Source organism: Pinus tabuliformis, chromosome 5_1 (assembly GCF_031772625.1).
Source record: "Pinus tabuliformis cultivar Carrire ecotype Pingquan chromosome 5_1, CPIR1, whole genome shotgun sequence".
Classification (NCBI taxonomy): Eukaryota; Viridiplantae; Streptophyta; class Pinopsida; order Pinales; family Pinaceae; genus Pinus; species Pinus tabuliformis.
The window spans coordinates 908884501-908906142 of NC_142305.1; the positions used below are offsets into that span (position 1 = coordinate 908884501).

The following is a 21642-nucleotide window of genomic DNA, read 5'->3' on the forward strand; positions in this document are numbered from 1 at the left end:
TAGAGCCTGGATCAAATTCAGATCGCCAGTGACAGTGTGAATATTTCTCATTACCTCTTTGCCAGTTTATTTTTCTATATTAGATTGCCAGTTTGGGCATCTAATGATTTGTACTCAGATTACTATTGCGTAATAATAAAACCCTCAGTTGTTGCGCCGGTTTTCACAAGTTGGGTTTTTCCGAGGACATTTGTCCAAAAACAATGGTGTAATTGTGTGTGTGTTTATTTCTCTCCTGTGCAGTATTTTGTTTCAGCAGTATTTTGTGAAGGCTGCAATAGATTTTATTTTGATGTTTACTGTGTAATAGTAAAAATTACTTGATTCAGAAATTAATAAGTAGGAGAAATTTAATCAGTCGCTGCAGTAGGAATTCGGGTCCCAAAATTTTCTATGGCACCTTTTTGTGGCTAGTCCGAACTTCTGTGGAAAAGAGAGGCCAAATTTCAAATCTCTGTTGCAAACCCTTGACCGAGTTGACAAGGAGCAGATTGAGGAGGGCTTCGACTTAGATTCTTGGCGACAATTTGTTGGTCAGTTTGTCTATGGTCTTGAATTTGATGCCTCTCATGTTGAATTTATTCTCCAAGGAAAGATTTGTTGGGTGTTTACCCCAAGTGGGTTTCCCAGGTTAAACTTTGTGTTGACTTTGTGCATTGTGATCTCTACTATTTCTTCTACTTTTACGGTTGAATTTCTAAAGTGTAATTTCTTGATGAGTATGTTGCAAATGCTAAAAGAATATATATATCATCAGAAGTAATTAACAGTGTTCAAAAATTAGTGCTACTCTATATTGCACTTGAAATTTCAATAGTCTACTCCCAGGTACAATTATTATCCCTTGAGAGATTGATTGAGACTATCCAACACATCAAAGACGATATCACTTGATGACCATTCAGGGCACTAGAGCCAAGGTTTTGACCATTTGGAGATGAGTGTTGACATTAGGAAGATCCAACATTGATGATGATCCTCTCCTCTCCTTCCAAAGCCTGAAATTTTTCTCAATGAAGCAAGGACATTGCCAAGACAAATGATGTACCATAGAAACCACAAGATGCCCTCGGTCTGTCCTTTCACCTTCTTGATGGATATTGCATGTTACTAGACCAATTAGATGATGATGATGATGATGACTAGAGATCCCTCTAAAAGGCATGGTACACCTTTCTTGATGATGACATCACTACCTACCCTTGTGACATCACCCTCACGAGGCCTAGAGTAATGATATGGTCTTAGTTAATGGTGATATCTTGATAAGAAGGGTTTTGCTTGATGATTGGACACTTAGTTAATGAGGCGATGGCTTTGAGTGAGGAGCACTCATGTGACCCATCCTTTGCACCATTTGATGGAGATCTCTGCTTTTAGAGGATGATGTCACCCTTGGAGGCCTTTTACTCACATGTGTGGGTTAAACAGAGGCTAATTGTTATGTTTTATCATTGAAAAGGCTATCTTGTAGGTTGGATTGTGACCTACTTAACTTGTAACCGGTTAAAATATTATTTTTAGGGATTTTAGTCTGTTATTTCCCTAACTCGACTTGATTGCACTCATATCAATAGAAGGAAGTTGACTTGGTTGGATCATTGTTTCACACACTCATTTATTTCTCTTGTGAGAAAGCGCACACTAGCTCCTCTTTTTCTCTTGGATGCAATGGATCACTAGGCTAGCAAATTGTCTTGGGGAAGATAAAATCGCATAGATGGACTTTCTTTGGATTGATGAAGTGATGCTATGGTGAATGGTACTATCTTATTGTGAGTGTTTTTCTTCCATTTTGCAAATGGCGTAGAATTAGGGGTTTTATGAAGTTTTCACGATACGTTGAATATTTTAAGACTCTAAAATATCATTTTCCCAGATTTGTCACCAAATATCTATCAACGAAACTTATAATTGCATTCCTTGACCTAAAATTTCCTATTTTCTGAAAGTCATTAGGATTAGATTGAAAGGTCTTCATCTCCCTTGCTCGCCCCATCTTCCACCTTTGACCTCGCCCTTCTAACACAATATACCCAATTAAACAAAGGTACTAGTTTGTGTGTCTAATCATTCTAAATTTTAATATTTTTCTTCTTCTCATGGTAAACTAGGCTTAAGTAATGGAAAAATCTACATTAAATAGCATAAAATACCTTAAATTTCAAACTTAGGTTTAGGGTTTGCTATTAAATTGAAAAGGGAAAGTACATTATTTTATGCATTTTTCAGGCATAATTATAGGGCTATTATGTAACCAACCTTTGTTTCAATTGCCACATGCAAAGTGTGGCGATCGTGGTGTAGGACCCTCAAGGTGTCAAGTCGGCAATCACTCCTTTCTTTCTGAATCTGAATAATCTTCATCCTTCTTGACCAATTTCAAATCTTTCATTTCACGCGTCACATTCTTCTTTCATCCTAGCTCATTTTTGGCGTAGGCAGGAAGGGGAAGATTCCTAAGGCAACTACGGTGTTGATTGTGCATTTTCAACTGTTGACAGAGTTGCTTTAACCTATTTCCTTGTTTATCAGCATAAATGTCCTTTGATATATTATTGTTTATCATCACTTTTGAGCTATTCTGTTTATTGATGTCATCAATTTTGGACGTTGTAAATTGCTTTTATTTCAAACCCTAATTTATGACAGCAAACCCTTAATAAAGATAGCATGTGTTTGGAATCTATTTGAGCTAGTGTTGCACTTATCGCAATAATATCACCAAAACCAACCTCGGCGATAATTGTTGGGTATGTTGTCATTGATGTCAAAGCAGGTGCAAAATGTCATAGCTGTTGTAGGATGTCATTATTGATGTTCTTGTCATGCTGGCATATATGGATGAGATGATGCATTGGTGAAACCCTAGCTCTAGGGTTTGGTTTCCCTGGATGATGAGCACACCCCACACTTGTTGGAGGTTTTAAAGAAACAAATCATTGAATGTGCCTTGGAGACCCTCACCATTGGATTCTCATCATCATACCAATTCTATTGACAGGTGGAGCACCACAAGAGCCCTCATGATTTGAGAGATATGTTGAGTCAAAGATCATGCACCCAGCCAATGGTCCAAAGCCGCAAAGTTGATGATGTGGCAGTGCAAAATTAGCTTCATTATGGGTCACGACTAGAGCGAAAAGGACCTTCATTCAATGGCTAAATAAAATATCTTATGAAGGGGTTTTTATGTCAAAGTCGATTAAATATTGGCTTAGATTAAAGGTTGGCTCAATTTGAATTTGAATATATTTATGGTCCAAATTGTAGGGAGCATTTTGGCTCCAATAATTTTTAAATTTTAAATTTAAATTCCCTCCTGAAGACTAGTTGGACCCTCCTTCCAAAAGGCAGACTCCACTCCTACATAAGTAATCTATCTCCCTCTCCATAAAATGTATCAACCGCATATTCAAGCTTTGACATCTCTGCGACCAAGAAGTGGAATTCGCTCCTTTCTGAGGATAGAATTTTGGTTTATATTTTCTGGGTTGAAAAGGTTTCGCACTAATGTAGGGTCATTGATGGGATTCATTGAGGATTAAGTTTTTGTGCAGGTATCTCTGTAGATCAACATCATGAATTTTTCCTTGAAGCTTCAACATTATTTGTCAAAGGAATACGCATTGTTGAGGGCATAAAGATTAGCCTGCAATCTTGTTGTGAATGGAGGTCTTTGGAGCAGTTGTAGTGCATGCGGCCCGTCTCCTTGAACTCCTTGCGGCCTTATTCTCTTGTTGACTTATGGTGACAATTTCTATAGCCTAAATGTGACCTATTAGTTGCAAAATTCATGGCTTTTAATGAGGTAACACTGAGCATTCATGCCATGATCCTTGTGTAGAGCTTTCGGCCTCCTAGAACACATACCTTGTGACCTGGTTATCTCTGTGGGCTCGAGAGGCTAACTCTCTGTGTTCCCTCTCCTTTGTAGCATGTGTATCATTGTGCAACCTGTGACTCTATGGCCCATAACCTTTGGTAGAATTGATTATGATATAGCTATGTAATTTGCATCATGTGGCTTGCATACGTGTAGCTATAGCTTTGTGACTCTGTAGCATTATTGCATCTTGTGGCACATTGTAGTTCTGTAACTCACACTTGATATTCTAAGGCTCGCACTCCTTGTGGATCACATCTCTATAACTCACATTTTATGACTCACAAATTTAGTGGCTCACATTAGCATATCTATGGCTTCTCTGTAGTTTGACTTTATCTCTGTGTGATGTTCAAACAGTGACATAATGAAGTAACACTTATGGTGTTGGATGGGCATGGTTCTAGGCAAGATCATCTGCAATCATCTGCTATCTTGACAATGTTGTATGGTCGTGATCATGACAATGATGAGGGACCAGATTTAAGGGTAGTTATTACCTATGTTTATTAAGGACGAAAAATAATATATGCTGGAAATGATACTTGTGATGAATGTAACCGTGTATGACAGAGTGACCCTTTGACATGACAATAACCTTGTTCTATGACAGTGATCTTTTATATGGCAGTGAGCTTGCATCACTGTGATTTATTTATGTGTGACCTTGATGTACAAACAGTACAACAGTAACTTGGAGGAATGATCGTGTTCTATACATAACAATGATTTTTGATATGGTTGTAACTATGTATGGAAGTGATTTTCGATATGACAATGAATTTGGTATAACAGTGACCCTTGAAATGGCAAATTACCTTGATGTATGACCTGTATATGGCAGCAACATTGATATGGTAGTGTGTATATATATATATATATATATGATAGAGTCCTTGATGAATGATAATGATAGTGACCTGTGAGATGGTGCTTAATGCATATGTACATGGCAATGATCTTGATTTGTGACAGAGGTCTACATGTATATGGCAGAGATACCTATGATGTATGACTAGAATGTATGATAGTGATAATCTGTGTAGTGCTCTCATTCTGACAACACCTTTATGGCAGTTGTGACAGTGTGTGTCGCAATTGTGACAATGTGTGGTAGCAGTCTGAACAGTGGGAGCAGTGGGTGACAGTAGTAGCAGCAGTGGCAACAGTGGATAGCAACAATAGCGGTAGCAGTGGATAATTGGAGCAATGGCAGTAGCAGCAGCAGTGGCAGTGACAGTGGACAGTGGTAGCAGCAGCAGTGGTAGTTGAAGTGGTGGATTGTAGTTGGGTCATTGTTCCTGATACAGGAGCCCATACTCATTCAGAGAGCATTTGCTTTTTTCCGACCTTGCTAGTAAAACCCTTGAGTCTTGTACTTCCTTCCACTTCAACTGGTAAACCATACTTAACAGAGCTTGTTGAGCAAAGTATCCTATGTACTAATTTGATGTGATGATGTTTCATGCTTGTTTAGTTGCTCTGAACATTTGAAATAAAATAACCAATTGTGAAAATTAAGGGAAATATTGATTTACCCCCTCAGTATTTCCAACAATAATATTGACAGTATTTATCGTGATAATTTGCCATTTCGAAATTATTGTGATAATTTAGGAAATTGTCATTCTAGGTCTGTCAATTTCATCGTATAACCAATTTTTTGCTCTTTCAACCCTCATTTTTTAAAATTGATCTAGGGGATTGAGCTATAAGGACACTGACTATTTTCAATCAAGCAAACAAGGTGATATATTGTTTTCATTTCCCATGATTCATCTCATGAGATACATAACCTAATAATTAATGGTAATATTAAATTCTTAAAAGATGAAAATGAAAGATAAAGGAGAAAGTCACTTTCACTTAAATTACCATTAATTGTTTCAGGATATTGGAGAGTGATTCCACCTCATTCGAATTCATATGGAGAAAGCAGAAATTTAGATCCCATTCAAAATTTAGTGGACTTAATAGTTTTCAAGATTTCAGGATTGGCAGGATTGAAACATTTTCACTGGGTTTTGTGATGTATGAAGGTATGGAACTGACATTTAATCAAGAGCACCAAGCCCTCTATGTACCTTGATGTTGGTGGCATTGACTATTGAACTTCTTCGTTATGACCCTAGTAAATAAGTACACTTCACTCAAGCAAAATCATTAATTAGGCATGTTAAGCTTCTTCTATGTTATTTTAATGCTTAGAGGGTGATCTTGATGAGGAGAATCCCATAAAGGGGATGATTTTGATGTTATATAGCTATTTGTTGTACCATGATTTTTTTTTAACTCTAAAGGTCATCTAGAGCCTCTTTCTTGTTCTATTTTAATTTGGAGATGGATCACACTAGGTGCCATTTTGGTTATATGCACCCTTTGCTAAATACATGATGAACTTTGCATACTTATGTATAATAATTTGGATTCACATGGATGCACATGAATTATATGTTCTTTTCGAAATTTGAATATTTTATGCATTTTTTGGTTGACCAAACTTTTGATACAGTTCTAATAACATTATTGAGAATGTTGTGGGCATTTTCCATGAAGCAAACAAGGGGAGATCCGTTGTTTTCATTGCCATGATTCATTTGATGAGATACATTTATTTTTGTTTTGATATGATTTTGTACCATTCCATCAAATCTTATGACTTGGGACAAATATCATATTTCACTATTGATATTGAAATGTACCGCTTGACATCTTATATATGAATTTTATTTTCATATTTATGTATCAATGTCTTTGTTTGATGTTAATGTTGCTTTAGAAGCTAAAAAATTGAAAACAAAAATGCTTTTTTTGTATTCTTTTAAGTTTCCCAATAATTTCCGATATTTTCCCCGATATTGCCGATAATTTAAATTTCATACCCCCAACAATAAATTGTTGATAACAATAAATGTAACATTAATTTGAGCATCTCCAAGACATATCTCAGCCCTCTAGACTTAAGCCATACGTTCTTTGAACTCACTACTTCATTTCCACCTGAAGTATTACCTTATTGAATATATTTCTAGGATGTCTTGTTGTCGCTCAAATTGTACAGGCATGGTGCGACAATGACTCAAGTTGGGGGATGTCACTCTGATCCCCGACCTCTCTGTTCTAGTTGTCTCCCAACATCAATCTATGGGGGGTAGTCCCTATGGAATATGAAAATACAAGACTCGTTGGCAACCAACAAGTCCATGAGACACGATTGAATGGTCTAGCCACTTGGTTGATTTTAGCAAGTTAAAGGATTAGATTAAATTACTTATGAGAACAATGCCTTATGGAGTCAACTACTTTCTTTATATCGATAAATTACCAGGTGACCGGAAGAAGAACTGCTGCTTAGATGCTTTGCTATCCTATATGCAAGTCCTAAACTCTAGGTGAAATGCAAAAGTCTTGGTTGCTTTTAATTATATGCCTAACTAGGTGAACCCCTTAACCCTCAATTGTTTTGAGGCTAGTTTCTAGAGTAGGTTGCAGAGAGAAGTCGAGGCGAAGCAAGCAATGGCTTGATCAACGATACCTCACCTTGAAATCTAATATACCCGATGCCTCTGGCGCTGCAGAGAATGTGCCTCTGACAACTGCAAGGTCACCGTTTTAACCACTAGAGAGGGTCTATCCTTCACAAGCTAAAAGATTAAAGGTGTTCCTATCTCTCTATCAACCAAGCTTAGGCTTGGAAGTTACTTAATAAATGCACAACTAAGCCTAGAATGCAAATGCAAATTGATTTGAGTACTCTTAAGTTAAGATTGCTTATGATCCTTAGTACTTATTTACAATTTATATTTAGTTGTCACATAAAAGTACTTAGTAATTGAAAGGCAATCTTATACACAAGATAAAGTGCTCAATTCTACCAATCCTTAAAAGATTTACCAAATACAAGCAAGAGATAATTGCTCAATTACAAAATGGGAACAAGATAGATGCTCTTAACAATAAATCACCAATATGCCCAAAATAGAATTATCATTCACCAATAGATATTAACCATGAAACAATAATGACAATGATAGCAAACAAAAGAAGTAGGAGCACTTATCCACAATATCACTTGAAACAATAAACCAAGGCTCCTTTTTAAGACAATTACAATAGTGAAAAGGATTCCAATGAAAATTGCTCAAGAGATTAACAATTTAGATGATCATAATAAGTTACCACAATGCCAATTAGATGTCTAATAATTGGATTTCCAATTCAAATGCCCAAATCCATCTTAAGCAATATCAACCATTCAACAAGATATTCCACTATTGAGATTGATTAGACAAGTGCTTATATGAGTGAGTTACTTAGTGTACAATTGAGACCTTTAAGATTATGAAACTCACAAGAGACCAATGAGTTAATATTCTTATTAGAGAGCAATATAACCACTTAGCCAATCAATCCAATATTATGAATGCAAATAACTTTTCAAACAATAGAGTATTAACCTATATCAAGTGTTTTTATGTAACTTAAGTCCAAATGACATTCAATGAGCAATCATTAGACTTTTAGAACAGCAGTAAGTTAATTTGAACTAGAGCACTTTATGATGCAAAAATGAGATGCATGTGAGTGCGAAATGCTTATGCAAGAGAATGCAAGAGATGAATGCTTTATGCCACTGTTATATATCAGACCTTGTAATGCTTATGAGAGTCACCAAAATTTTATGAATTATGCCAAATAGTGAATGCCCAAATTGAAACAAGTGATTTATCAATATGTTAGACCACTTATGAGTGAATTTTAGGCCACTTATATGAGTTATATACCACTGTCACTAAATGTTTAGATGGCTGTAAACAAAACAGTGAGGTAGCAAGGGACACAGGAAGCAAACCAATAGGCCTCTTGAATTTGGAGATGAACAGAGAACTTGTCCAAAATTCCTCTAATGAAGTGACCACCTGCAACCACAAATATTAGATCTAAATCACTTGAAGATTGCTGCAACCACAATGTGTTAGCTCAATAACCCAATGTAATGACTGAATAGGGTAAAGAAGGCTAGGAAGAAAGCAACACAAGGCCTAGAAGGCTAGCGCTAGGGCTAGAGAGGGGGAAGCAAGGCCTTGTAAGCCTGCAGCTAGGGAGCAAGGCCAAATGAGCCCACGGCAAAGAGGAAAAAGGCCTCTAGGCCTGCCGTCAAGCGTTAGGAGGAGGGTCAAGAGGGCAGAGAGGCCCCACAAGGGGCTGCAGCCAAGGATCAAGCCCTCAAAGGGCTGTCGCATGGGAAAACAAGGTCAATAGGCCTACGGCTAAGGGAAATGAGGCTGCCGAGAGGGAGAGGAGCCACAGCAAGGCTGGAGGAGGCAGCGGCAGGGGCGAAGGAGGCCTAAGGGTCTGTGGCTAGGGCTTAGCAGCCCTTTAGGCTTGACGACAAGGGAAAGAGAGCCACGGCTACGGTTTCCAGGCAAACAAGGGCAGTGTCTCACCAAACGAGGAAGAAAAGGGTTGCGGCTAGGGTAATGAAGAAGCGGCTAGGCCTTGAAGGCCCAAAAAAAAAGATCAGACCCCTGCAAAAAATTAAAATTTCACTTCAGATCTTCGAAATCACCAAAAATCACCACAACAATGCCACAAATAGGCTAGCAACTTCCTTCCTTGCTTGGACATTGAGCTTGGAAGAGAAATAGATGGTGAATCTTGCCTTTCTAGGCCTAGATCCACCTCTAAGAAGTAGAAACCCCAACGAAAAATTTCCAAGGCTAGAAACCCTTGAAATCCTTCCAAAATTCCAGATTTGGCTTGAGAATTCACCTGCACAAATGAAAATAAGATTTCCCCATAACCCCTATATATACAAAATTCAAAATAAACCCCAAGCCCCAATTTCTACAAAACAAGGGTTAAAAAAATATTTTACAAAATAAATTATTATTTTTGAATAATGGACCAATGTATTTTTCGAAAGATAGAATATTGGCCACACCCTTTAGCGAAGTAAGACTACCATATAAAATTTCCCGAAGCTCAAACCAGGTCGGCCCTTGCCCACAATCTGTGAACTTGGAGCCCAAGGGCTGGCATACATGTAGATCTCTATAATCTTTCTCAAGAAAAATCACTAGACCATATAATGAATCGGATCACCTAAGATAAACCCAAAATTTACCAATAAAATGCTCCTACCATTGACAAAAGAAATAATAATTTATATAGTAGTAAAGTACAATATAGGATTAGCACATAACTAGCATGTACCACAGATCAATAAGACAAAGACACCATGAACAGAACCCCAAAGTCTTTTATTATGATATCAAATGTTCCCCGCAGAGCAATGGCTCAATACCAGCACTACAAATTTACATGACCCAAAACCAAAATCATTATATCTGAAGATGACTCATAGAAGCAAAATGACTTCTATTTATAGAGAAATCCCTCCGAGTGGAAAGTAACGACTAGTTGGCTTGATCCTTGTCAAAATAGTCTTGACCATTGATAAATATTTGATCATCTTTTAATTTCCACAATCGAATATTTTTATTTTGAGGAAAATTTGAAATGTTCATAAAAACCACTTTTAATTAATCTAAAAATTGATATTTTGGATTAATTTCCTCAAAAATTTCACTGACTTAACCACCAAGGTCCAAGGGTTTAATTTTTCTTTAAAAACATTTTTGCCTTGGTGGGGGACCTCCAAAAATTTACTTCCTTTTGACCCAAGAATTTTTTGGTCTTGGAGAAATTAATTTCTCTAAAATTATTTTTTTGACTCCAAATTAATTAATTTTCTGGCTTAGGGTTTAATTTTATTTTAGCTAGAAAAAATAATTAATTGACACAAAAGGGGATTATTTATTTTTTCCACCCTCAAATATTTTAGCCATGGTGTCTAAATATGAAGGACCATGCACTAAAATATTTTTTACATAAATATTACAAATTCAACCCTCAAAAGGGGATTACATTTTTACATATAGATCCTCAAAATAATCATCTAATTTTGCGACTCAATATGATCTAGTAGACCAAGTGATTTGTAATAAAATAATTTAGCCAAACAGCTTAAATTATTCCCAAACCATTTTTACAAAGATTCGATATCAAATGTTCCCAGCAAAGCTACCAACATTACAAATTTACATGACCCAGAACCAAAATCATTATATCTGAAGATGACTCATAGTAGCAAAATGACTTCTATTTATAGAGAAATCCCTCTGAGTGGAAAATAATGGCTAGTTGGCTTGATCCTTGTCAAAATAGTCTTGACTATTAATAAATATTTGATCATCTTTTAATTTCCACTATCAAATATTTTTATTTTGAGGAAAATTCGAAATTTTCATAAAAACCACTTTTAATTAATCCAAAAATTGATATTTTGGATTAATTTCCTCAAAAATTTGACTTTGACGTAGCCACCAAGGTCCAAGGGTTTAATTTTTCTTTAAAAACATTTTTGCCTTGGTGGGGGACCTCCAAAAATTTACTTCCTTTTTGACCCACGAATTTTTTGATCTTGGAGAAATTAATTTCTCTAAAATTATTTTTTTGACTCTAAATTAATTAATTTTCTAGCTTAGGATTTTATTTTATTTTAGCTAGAAAAATTAATTAATTGACACATGAGGGGATTAATTATTTTTTCAACCCTCAAATATTTTAGCCATGGTTTTTAAGTATGAGGGACCATGCACTAAAATATTTTTTACATCAGATATTACAAATTCGACCCTCAAAAGGGGATTACATTGTTACATATAGACCTTCAAAATAATCACCTAATTTGTGACTCAATATGATCTAGTAGACCAAGTGATTTTTGGCTAAATTATTCTCAGACCACTTTTACAAAGACTCTATAGAACACTAGGACTCACCTAAGACTTTGACTATGAACTCCACCCTAACTTTGGGGTTCAAGCTGGAGGGAAAAAACTCTGTCGATTATCCATGTTTAGAAACACACATAATTCAGTGAGGTTAAAAATACCTCCTAGGATGAAATTCATTGCCAAATTGAAAGGCTTACCTAGGTTGTTACATAATTAAACAGTTGCACTAGAATCATTTACACTACAACTTGCAGTATTTGGGTTTACAATGATACAACAATTTGTTGTTTAATGATTCTAAACTTTGAAAAACAAATTATCACTACTTCCTTGGACTTGTGATAAAATGAGTGCAACATGTCTAATTTACAAGTTCCTTACACGGTATTTAACCTAGGAATCCTCGAGTTACTTAATTTTTGAAACCTATTGGTGAAGCCTCCCTTGTGGTGATAACATCCATCCATGGAATAGCAGAGGAACAACCACTAAGGTGACAGTGGTGGTAGATCTCATTGTTTCCCTTAACCTAGAGTTCCTAGTGATGTTTTGCACTAGGATTCTAGATTTTGTAGTAATAGTGCCCATTATGTCATCAAATGTGTATAAATAGATTGTTATTGCAAGGTTAAAAGCAATTGAGTAAGAGATTGTATCATATGTTTAAGCTCTCCATAACCACTCTATATCTGTGTTATGTTTATGGGTTTCTTTCATGCATCGAGTTAGCACAATGGTTCATCTTTCTATGAAGCTTAGCATGCAAATATATGAATGCTTATGGTCTATGTTTATTATAGTTTAGCTTTTCTTGGGTATCTTTATATGCTAAGATGCATCAATACCCACATAACTAAGTCAATAAGCACTTACTGCACAATAACATGCAAACCACAATATAAATACTCATCAATACTTACCAAACAATGAGTATTAATTACCCAATACTCAATCAACATAAGCTTGTAGAATATCCAATTGAGTACTTGACTAGTGGACTTCCTCTTCATCCACGGAAATACTCGTTAGTGCAGTAACTATGGTTTATGTCACCATTAAAAGAGATCTTTCATCCAATTTAAGTTATTTGCAATTTCTATGATTTATAACATTCTTTGGCAAGCCCTAGTTGTAGAAAATCGCATAGAAATTGATTATGTTACTTGGGGTGTGATTCTTCAAGAAATGAATCCTATGGTTTTGTTACTACTACAAAAATTCATTTGTTTAATTTAAATGTTAGAATGCACTAATAACAAAAGTCCAACAATGTACTTCCCCTTTCATTTTGAATTCAGTTGCTAGCATTTTCTTGCATTCTGCGCTCCACACCTGTAATAAACAAAGCATCCACATATAGTAGTATAATGACTAGTCCATTGTTCACTACCTTGATGTTGAGGTTTGGATCTGCAAAACTTTTGACGAACCCAATTCTTAAGAGATATGCATCCATCCTTGCATACCATGCCCTAGGAGCTTGTTTCAAGCCATATAGGGCTTTCTTAAGTCTGCAAACATGTGTATCCCTGCTATTTATTTCGAAACCTTCTGGTTGTTCAATGTACACTTCTTCATCAATGGTTCCATTTAGAAATGTTGTTTTGACATCCATTTGATGGATATTCCATCCCATAGTAGCAGCTAGTGAAACCAAAGATCTTATAGTAGTATACCTGGCAGTAGGAGCAAAGGTTTCTTCATATTCTATGCCTTCCTTTTGTGAGAAACCCCTTGCAACGAATCTCGCTTTGTATTTGTCTATGCTTACATCAATTGCATGTTTGATTTTGAAAATCCATTTTGAAGTGACAACTGATTTGTCACTTGGTCTAGGAACGATTTCCCAAACCCCATTTTTCATGATGGATTGATATTCTTCTTGCATCTCCTTCCATTCTTCTTGATGAGCAGCTTCTTCAAATGTAGTTGGTTCAGCTTCTATCAATTTTGTCATATATGTTGCATATCCTAAATATCTCTTTGTCCTGTTGCTTCTCTAAAGGTTCCTTTAGTAGCTCCATGTCCTTCGGCATCTTCAAGTGTAGCTTTTAACCAATTTGGCCTTTTCCTTGTTTTGGGAATGATCACAGGTTGAATAGGCTCACTTGGTCCTTCTTCTTCTTCTTCTTGGTTTGTAGTTGTCTTATCATGATGCTCTTCTTCTTCAAATAGTGGTATATCTTCATCATCGGAATCAATTGGAATATCCTTGGATCTTTTGTAGGCATGATTCTCATCGAATATAACATCCCTGCTCACTTCAATTTGTCTTCCTTCCTTGATGTAGATTCTATATGCTTTTGAAGAAAGACTATAGCCAATGAAGATCCCTTTAATGCTTGTAGAATCTAATTTCTTTCGCTTGTCCTTTGGAACATGGATGTATGTGGGACACCCAAAGATTCAGAGATGGTCCACACATGGCTTCTTCCCTGTGAATGCTTCTTCAGGTGTCATATTCTCAAGGATTCTATGAGGACTTCTATTTTGTATATATATTGTTGTCATTGTTGCTTCTCCCCATAGAAACTTTGGTAGATCTTGATCAAATATCATAGTTCGTATACATTCTTCAATTGTTCTATTTTTCCTTTCTGCAACTCCATTCTGTTCGGGATTGTAGGGAACAATGAGCTCCCTCTTAATACCTGCTTCTTTACAATATGCAATTAGTTCTTTTGAAGTGTATTCCCCACCATTGTCGGATCTCAAAGTCTTTATCTTTCTTTCGGTTAAGGTCTCCACTTCATATCTAAACTCCTTAAACTTTTCAAATACTTTGTCCTTTGTCTTGAGAAGGTAGAGCCATGTTTTTCTAGAATGATCATCAATGAAGGTCACATAATAAAGATGGCCTCCAAGAGATTTGTTAGACATTGGCCCACACACATCGGAATGAATGAGGTCTAATATTTCCTTAGACCTTGTATCACTACTTGTAAAAGGTTTCCTTGTATTCTTTCCCAAAGCACATCCCTTACATACTCCTTCACGATCTTCCTTGATGTTGGGGATGCCATTTACCATTTGACTGAGAGAGGGTATTATCTTGTAATGAATATGCCCATATCTTCTATGCCATAATTCGATAGGATTGACCTCCATGTGAACTAGGGCTTGAGGAGATGGTGTCATAACTCTATATAACCTTCCTTCACAAATTCCAATAACTTTTGCCTTATCAATGCTTGAATCCTTTCCCCAAACCAAAAATTTACCATCTACAAAGGCAACCCTATCTCCTTTATCTTCTAAACAAGAAATTGAAAGTAAATTCTTTTTCAAACCTAAAACATAGAGTATATTGTTGAGGTGTAGCTTTGCTCCATTTTCTAGCTTCAATGATGTAGATCCGAGGTCTTTGACTGCATAATTGTTGTTGTCTCCTAGCTCCAATGCATGAGATGATGGTTCCTTTGATAGAGTATGAAGTTGTTCACTTTCTCTCGTCATATGTCTTGATGCTCCACTATCAATGACCCATGCATTGTCATCATCAAGAGTACCTGTAAGTGCAGCAAAGAATCCTTCGCTTTTGACTTTCTTAGATAGGTTGTAGATGATCCTTTTAATCCAGCTTCCTGCAATTCTTATGATATTGAATCCCATCTTAATGTAACTTGCCATGGAGGGAGTAAAGCCAACAAAGTGATCTCTAACCTTATTCGACCTTAGCTCTGATACCATGTTGAGAAATATATGCTAGTAGGATTTAGGGTTTGATTCCTCTCTTGATAATTACTCGTGAATTATGTTGGCTTCCTTTACTACTTAATTAGTTTATCTTTCATCAAGCAATTACCAAATTATATGTATATGAAGATCACAAGAACAAGAGACACAAGATGTAGGCACTCGGCCAAGGCAAAACCACTATAAGGGGAACCTAGTCAAGAAGTCTTCCTTCAGTAGATTCAAATCAAGATGAGACACTTCCAGACTTCTTAGACCTAGACAAAGACTTCCTCCAACCACCAAGTCAGCCATTCCCTACAACAGATGATCTTGACAAAATACTCCAAGTGACAACTTCCCAACAGCAGCTTCAGTCCAAAATTTCGCCCCCCCCTGCAATAAAACTTTGACCCCAACTTCAAAATTTCGGGCTTGCAGTAGACACAGATTTTTGGCCCCAGCGACTGCCCAGAAAACTTCGCACGTGTGAGAGAAATATAGCCCAAAACTTGTCTTAGGTTTTCCCAACAAACTTCGTCCTCTTCCAGCTACTTCGCACTCTTTTTTTGCCTCTCTTGCTTGAAGATCGAACTTGTTGAGTGAATGTGACAAATAGGTCAAATTGCCTCTCCTTATATACCTTGTTTGCTGGATCGAATTGCCCTCATGTAGGCCGACTTCTTGGGGACAGGGCCGACTTGGTGTGGAGGTGTCAAATTACCTTTTTGACTTGAAAATAATTCTTTTTACATGATATAAAAGCCCAAGAAGGGTCTAATAAAAATGACAATGACTCTAATGACTCAAGACAAAACCTAGAAGCCTTCAATGGAGCCTTTGACCTAGAAAACTTTGACCCAATCATGAAACCCATGCTTTAATAAGTCAATTACATTAATAATAAAATTTATTTTGATAAGTACAACTATGAAGACCGATACTAGTTACATTCTTTAACAACTGAAATAGTTGCTCCTCAAGCCGTCCAGTCTGCCGCTGACTGAGAAATTGTTTCTTTTGCACTCTAGAAAATATTTCCGACCTCTGGAACTGAAACTCAACTTCTCTCCAGCAAAATCAAATTGCCTCTAGAGACTTTTGCGCAGTCCCTGCATCAGCGTCTCTATGGCTATTTTTTCCTCTCTACAAGCTACTCTCTAGAACTGGAATCTCTTCCTTCAGACTCACTGTCTCTGCCCCTCTGTCTTTGCTTCCTTTCTCTGGCTCAAACTCTTTCAGCAACTATTGTTGTTATCTGGAAAATCGAATTGCCCAAGGAAATAGATCTCAAGTGTGTGTTCTCCATCTACCCATCGACTTCTACTTATAATCTTTTGTTGGGACTCCAACGGCCAAGATTAAAACTTAATCAAGGGCTAAGATTTTTTCCTAGTCGATCCGTGTGAGTTTCTAGATGATTCACACCCTTGTCAATTAGTACTGATTAATTAACCACTTTTCATAGGTTTAGACTGGAAATCTTTAAAAATAGGCTAATAATCTAATTGAGACACTTCTAGGTGGAGTTTCCAAAAACGATTTATGGGTTATGGAGAACTCTTGTGTTTTAGCCTCTCCACAAAGTATCGAGACTAGAACACCTTCGATGCTACAAAAACTAACACTCCCTCTTAGCGAGGAAGGTACTCTAGTGCTGCATTACTGCTACAACACCCCTGTCTTTGCATCACCCGCTGTCATGCTGCTAATGTCTGGCTACTGTGAGTATGTGACTCACTGCCACTGCCCACCAACCACTGTGCAACTTTAATGTTGCATCTATGTTGTTGTTGACATTGCTATACTATTGCCAACTCTACATCTGCACTGCAACTCCATCTCATCTGTTGTTGCTGCTATTGCAACTACTACAACTGAGAAGTATCCAAAATACTAAATCAATTGTCTTTGTGTTGCATCTGTCTCCTAAGCATTTGACTACTACTAGCCTCTGTACTGTCCACTGAAGAATTTGCGTTGTTTCTTACTCTGCACTGAGCCATCCTCTCTATTGTTAACACTACATCTGTGCTCCTCGGCACCTTACTGCAACTAGTATGCGACTGCCACTCCGGAATCTGACTACATCAACTGACATTGATCCATCCTGCTACTAAATATTGTGGCCCCCCATAGCAAGATAATGATCCGAGGAAGACACCTCAACGGACCCTACCCAACCTCTGTGTTGCCCTAGGACTATAGCTCCATATCCCCCCACCTCACTCCTAGAGGTATAGCTACAAACATGGCGAAGTCTTCCTCTAGCCTTGAGGACAGTTTGTCTATCTCTGCGGACATTGCTGCCTGGTCCTGCTTCTCTTGCTTGTCCTTCTTCCTGAAAAGACATTGAGTATTGTAGTGGCCAAACTCGCCACACCGAAGCACTTGACCTTAGATAGGTCGTTTTTCTTCTTCTCCCCCTAACCCTTCGATGCTAGGGCCACATTCTCCTCTTCCTTCTCACCTTTCATGCCCTTGTTGTTGCTTTCGTTGATGGTGCTCTTTAATAGAGCTCGCCTCAACCACTGTTTTACAAACCGGCCGTTTCGAAACCGACTCGGCCGAGTCGAACCGTTTCAATAGCCTGAGGACTGACCCGGCCAAGTAACCGGTCCGGTTGACCGAGTCACACATGACTCGGCCGAGTCATCCAATGACTCGGCCGAGTCATGTGTGACTCGGTCAACCCGGCCGGGTCCGATATGACTCGGCCGAGTCACAAGGGGACGGCTGGGCAACGTAAAAACATTAAAAAAATTCATTTTTTTGGTATTTTTTCAAATGTTTAATGCAGTTTATGGATTCCAAAGTGTTATAGTAATTTGCTAAATGTTTTTGGGGTCCATTTCCCCCTCCCAAACCCTATTTAAGACACCCAAGTGTTCTCATTCACTCACAGCAGTCTTATGCATTTGAGTGAGTCTTCTTTGAGAATTAGTGAGCAATTCTTGAGCTTGTTTTGGAGCAGCAGTGAGGAGTCTTGGAGGAGCATTGTAGCTGGAGTGAGGAGCTTCTTGGGCAGCCATTTGGAGCAGCATTGAGGAGCTGATTCTTGGAGCAAGCTTGAGGAGGCAGTTTGTGCCTGGAGGTATTTTTTTCCACCTCTATAAATCTGTTTTTACTTAGTAAATTTTAGGTGCATATCAAGAAAGCTTAGAGAGTGTTTTTTGTCAAATAAATGAACATTGAATCAATTTTTTTATTTTTATTTTCATTTTCAGATTGTTTTCCTAGTCAAAAAATGGCACCTAGAGCAAAAGATCCTGCTTGGGCATATGTTGAAATGGTTGATAGTCAAATGCATTGCAAATTTTGCCATAGGAAAATTAAGGAAGGTCCTGGGGGCATTAATAGGCTGAAACAACACTTGGCAGGGATTAGAGGCCAAATTACCCCATGTACCTTACCAGAAATTGGGGAGATTAGAAAGAATTTGTTGGCCAGCTTTGAGAAATTTAAAGAAGATAAGGCTAGGCAAAAAGAGATACAGGCTGAAATTGGGAGGAAGAGGGAGATACAAAAAATGATGGCTACCAACCCCCACTATGATTTTGAGGGTTCTTCCTCTATCCCTCAAACTGAGGCATCCAACCCTTTCCATTATGTTCCTCCCTCTTTTGGTTCTGTTCAAGATAAGGGAAAGGGTAGAATGAATTTGAAAAAGGGTGATGTGACTATCAAAAGTTATTTCACTCCCTCCTCTCCATCAGATGCACATGGTCTTGAAGTTAGTAAAGGTCAAATTCAGCCCACTTTAGATGACCATAGGAAGAAAGAATTGAGGGAGACTGCTTGTGACTACATAGCTAGATGGTGGTATGATGCTGATATCCCCTTTAATGTTGCTCGTTCACCATATTATGAGCCTATGTTTGATGCCATACATGCTGCTGGAAAAGGCTTCAAAGGCCCTACTATGCATGAGCTAAGGGGGTTTCGTTTGCAGAAAGAAATTCAATCCATTAATGAGTATTTGCAAGAGTTCAGGGACTCATGGGCAAGAACAGGGTGTACCATCATGTCAGATGGATGGACTGATCAAAGAAACCGTACCATCATAAACTTTCTTGTCTTCTGCCCACAGGGAACCATGTTTTTAAAATCAGTTGATGCATCTGATAAGGTAAAAGATGGCCACTTGTTGTTTCAGCTATTGGATCAGGTTGTTCAGGAGGTGGGGGTGGCTAATGTTGTTCAAATCATCACAGATAATGCCTCTAACTATGTTCTTGCTGGTAAACTGTTAGAGGAAAAACACAAGACCATCTTTTGGACCCCATGCGCTGCACAATGCATAGACCTCATGCTTGAGGATATTGGAAAATTAGATTGGGTCAAAAACACTGTAGATCATGCCAAAAGCATAACAAAATTTATCTACAATCATACACTGGTTTTGAGTCTCATGAGGAAACACACTGGAGGCAAGGATATTATTAGGCCTGCCATCACTAGATTTGCTACACATTTTTTGACATTGCAATCTATGCTTTCCCAACATAGAAACTTGCAAAAGATGTTTTCCAGTGATGAATGGAATCAAAGCAATTGGTCTAACAAACCAGAAGGCAAAGAATTGAAAAGGAAAGTCCATGAAGAAACTTTTTGGAGAAAGGCAGCAGAGATTGTGAAGCTTGCTGAGCCACTAGTTAAGGTGTTGCGGTTGGTGGATGGGGAAAGGTTGGCTATGGGCTTCATTTATAAGGCTATGGATCAAGCAAAGCAGCAAATAAAGACAGCATACAAGGATAGAGTGGCAAAGTATGGGCCCATTTGGGCAATCATTGATGAAAGATGGAACAATCAACTCCATCGCCCTATACATGCAGCTGGGTATTTTTTGAACCCACGATATCATTATAAAGCTAAGGAGTCAGGAGCTTTGAGGGGGGAGGTCAGAGATGGACTGGTTGATTGCATTGAACGCATGATCCCATCGGAGTCTGATCAACTGGAGATACATTGACAGGTCACATCCTTCAGCAATGCAACAGGTACCTTTGGGAAGAACCTAGCAAAGATTGCAAGAGAAGCAGATGAGCCAGGTAAACAAAAATTTCAATTTTCAATTTCTTAATGGTTTTACTTTTTTTATTAAAGTTTGTTAAATCATTTATAATTTGAAAGTTAGATATAATTTGTAATTTTGTTGAGCTTCAGCCTTCATCTAACTCATAATTCATTACACTCCTATGTTTTTTGCAGCACAATGGTGGGAGGCCTTTGGTGGCCAGTGCCCTGAATTGCAAAGGTTTGAAATTCGTATTTTCAGTCAAACTTGCAGTGCATCTAGGTGTGAGCGCAATTGGTCTGTCTTTGAGAGGATTCACACAAAGAAGAGAAACCGTTTGGATCAAAAACGGTTGAATGATCTAGTTTTTGTCCAATACAACCTTCGGCTCAGACGAAACCAATTGCTGAACAAAAGACCTGATTCAGATCCCATTGTGTTGGAAGACATTGATCCAACATCAGATTGGGTAGTGGAGAGTCGTCCACCAGAGTTTGATCCTGATGAGGATCTTGATGTAGATATAGATATGGAGACATCAGTTGAACTTGAACATGTTGTTCAACTTCAGCCTGTTCAGTTGAATGCAGATCCCAATCCACCAGCCTCAGTCTCACAGCCAGCAAGGACTCCAGTTGTAGGTGCTTCCTCTGCTCAGCCACGACAGAAGCGCAGCCGCATATCTACTCTATCTCAGCTTGCATCTGCTGCACAACCTGCTAGTGGTACTGGCACCACTTCTACAGTTGTAGTTGGAGACGATGATGAGGAGGAGGAGCCATGGGGCCCCTTGTCTGACTCTGATGATGATGATCCAGAGATTGGTCGAGATGATCTTGGCTCCTCTGGCAGTAGCTACTAGCCAGTGGCCCAGTAGTACTAGTATTGCAGTCTGGTCACCATCACAGTTTACTTTTGTTGTAGAGGCCATTTCTAGCCTCCTTGGTTATTTGTATTTTGTTTTGAGTCTTTGATCATGTATGACAGTTGACTATGTATTGCCATTGGGTACCATTTTGATATAGTGGATTGGTTCATGAGCCTACTTTGATCATATGTTGTCTTCCATCTATATTATAATGCTGTGTGTTTGGAAACATGAATGAAAATCTTTAAAATTATGTTTAAAATATTTAAAATTATGTTTTTTAATAAAAAAAATAAATATTTAATGTATTTTTTACAACGACCGAGTCATTGAAATCGAGCCGGCCGAGTCAGCACCGTTTCGGAGTCGGAGTCGGAGTCGATCCTCGGCCGAG

General features: G+C 37.9%; 1 protein-coding gene across 3 annotated transcripts in view; it reads right to left on the reverse strand.

Moving 5' to 3' along the window:
- The window catches only part of LOC149167762 (protein SPA1-RELATED 4-like), a 314418-nt gene that overhangs the window by 243740 nt on the left and 49036 nt on the right, over positions 1 to 21642 (reverse strand). The gene's annotated exons all lie outside the window — the stretch shown is intronic.